This window comes from Mastomys coucha, unplaced genomic scaffold (assembly GCF_008632895.1).
Source record: "Mastomys coucha isolate ucsf_1 unplaced genomic scaffold, UCSF_Mcou_1 pScaffold5, whole genome shotgun sequence".
Lineage (NCBI taxonomy): Eukaryota > Metazoa > Chordata > Mammalia > Rodentia > Muridae > Mastomys > Mastomys coucha.
Window position 1 is genome coordinate 53,703,194 of NW_022196911.1, and position 2,916 is coordinate 53,706,109.

Here is a 2,916-nt window from a genome sequence, read left to right on the forward strand (position 1 = left end):
TCTCTCTCTCTCTGTGTGTGTGTGTGTGTGTGTGTGTGTGTGTGTGTCCTTCTCCTTCCTCCTCTCCCCGTCTCTTCCTATTGTTGTGTCATATACTCTATTTACTGACTGATATACTCATATAAACTGTTCAAACAAAAAAAAAAATCATTGAGGAGAGAGTAGTTTAAAAAAACAAAACCAAACCCAGCATTTTATGTGGAATTAAACAAGGAAGTGAGAATGCAGAGAAACTCTAACTGGACAAAGAGGCAACAGTGCCTAGGAATTAGAGGAGTTAGTGGAGACAGGAGCTGTGTCAAGTTAGGAGGGATGAAGTGAAGACTGGGCTCTGTGTCTTATGACTGACAGACTTCTATGTGGAAAACATCCTCAAAAGCGTCATTTGGTTTTGTTTATTGTTGCGTTGCTATGCCAAAAGCTAGCATTTGCATCTGTGTTGTGTGATATTCTACATGTGATAGAGCCAGCTGAGACCTGCCATTTCAGCACATTCAAAAAATGTAATTCATAATTTCTTAAAGAAGTGTAGGCTTCTAGGTGTGTATTTGGGAGGTATGATGCTGTAAAGAGTGTTTCACACTGTGTTTAATATTATACAAAAATCTTGATATTGAGATTCTGAAAGACAAATGCTACATGCATGCTTTCATAGGCAGAACTTTGATTTAAATGTGTACATAGTATATAAATGTGGTTATGAAACTAGAAAGGGGACTGTGGACTGTGGCAGACGGGGAGGCGAGATCTTCAGGCAGTGAAAGCAAAAGAGAGGGTAATGGAGTGCGTGTGACCTGGGCAAAAGGAGGACTGTGTGGGGAGGAGGGAGAAGGATGAGGAGTGAGCAAAGAAGATGACTAAGAGTAAAGGGTGTGAAGATACCTGGTGAAACACATTGCACTGCATGCTAACTTAAAAATAATAAGAAAGTCCTGGTTTTGAACCCAGTTCTATTCTCTGAGACTGACCAGACATCTGGAAGCCAGAAATCTGGGTGACTTAGTTGTACGTTTTTGAGAATGATGACCTGTTTAATCAATTTAAACACTGTCTCCTTCCACCTGTAGAGACTAATAGTCTGTTTCCTGTAGGGTCTAGGAATGTTGAGTAATTTGTTCGGTTAAATGAGCTTGGCAATATTAATTACCAGCTTAGTGGAAGCGGAATGCGATTATTTCAAATTTCGTATTTTTACTGGTGATGTCAGATAACTTTTTTCTTTAAGCTGGAGTTACAGCACACTTTTAAGAGACAGATAATTAAAACATGCTGTTAGCAAAACACAAATGAGTGCCCTATAGTCCATTTGACATAATGTGGCAATGGTAAAATTATTCCTGTGAAACTATGAGACCTGGAGTCATTAGCCAAAAATAGTCACTAACAATAGAGTTAGGAACTAAATTTGTGTCTGAAAAGGCCTCATGACCTTTAAATTTAGGATACAGTAACAAATGTGAAAAGGGGTGTGGCTGATCTGACCTAAGAGTTTTTATGTGGGGTCCTTTAATTTCTTCTCATTTGGAGAGGAGCCATCTCAGTAGCAGGCATGAGACCCCAGAATTCCAGCACCATCATTGAGCTGGTCCTTGTTGGGTTTTCTGATCACCCCCAGATTGAGATTCCCCTCTTCTTCTTCTTCTCTTTGGTCTACCTAGCCAACTGTTTGGGGAATACAGCAGTTGTCACGTTAGTGGTTCTTGATGTCTCTCTGCAGACACCCATGTATTTCTTCCTCTGCCACTTGGCTTTCCTCAATGGATTCTTCAGCACAGTCATAGCTCCAAAGATGCTCTTCAATCTCCTTGCAAGCAGGAAAGTCATATCTTACCCGTTCTGCCTGGCTCAGACCTACCTCACCCTGTTCTTGGAGTCAACCGAGTGCTTTCTCCTTGCCGTGATGGCCATAGATCGCTACGTGGCCATCTGCTACCCTCTGAGGTACCTTCTCATCATGAGCTGGGCGGTATGCACAGCATTGGCAGTGGCAGTCTGGGTCACAGGCTTTTGTGCCTCGGTGATACCTCTCTGCTTCACGATCCTCCCACTCTGTGGCCCTTACGTTGTTGATTATCTTTTCTGTGAGTTGCCCATCCTTCTGCACCTGTTCTGTGCAGATACGTCTCTGCTGGAGGCCATGATGGTCATCGGAGGGGCTGGTACTGTACTGTTCCCCTTCCTCCTGATTGTTCTCTCCTACCTTCGCATCCTGGTGGCTGTGATAAGAATAGACTCGGCTGAGGGCAGAAAAAAGGCCTTTTCAACCTGCGCTTCGCACTTGGCTGTGGTGACCATCTATTACGGAACGGGGCTGATCAGGTACTTGAGGCCCAAGTCCCTTTACTCCGCCGAGGGAGATAAACTGATCTCTGTGTTCTATGCGGTCATTGGCCCCGCACTGAACCCATTCATCTACAGCCTGCGGAACAAGGAAGTGCAGGGCGCCATGAGGAGAGTAATCGAGAGATACAAGAAAAGCACACGAATCGCCTTCTAGCATCTTCAGGAGCTGAGCCCTGTATTTACTTACCAACATTTTAACAGGTTCAAGCCCAGGGTCTGTGAGACTCCACCTCACTGGTCACAATTTCAACTTACCAGAACTCTCTCCCGCTGCCCCTCACACACAGATACCTTTCTTCAATGCCTGTCATCTTTATGAGTAAATACTGATGTGTATTAATTAGGAGTCAACGTGTCAACTGTCAGCTCAATCAAATGGGGATAATAGAACCAAGAATATATCTGAATACATGAACTTCACATCAAGAATGTTGTTACTGAGTGCATTCTCTATTTTATAGAGTTCTCTCTCTCCCTCTCTCTCTCTCTCCCTCTCCCTCTCCCCCTCCCTCTCCCTTCCTCTCTCTCCCTCTCCCCCTCTCTCCCTCTCCCTCCCTCCCTCTCTCTCTCTCT

The 2,916-nt window shown here is 44.2% G+C and overlaps 1 pseudogene; it reads left to right on the top strand.

The window, feature by feature from the left end:
• Positions 1-1,494: 1,494 nt before the first annotated feature.
• LOC116078863 lies at positions 1,495-2,497 on the top strand (annotated as a pseudogene).
• Positions 2,498-2,916: the final 419 nt, after the last annotated feature.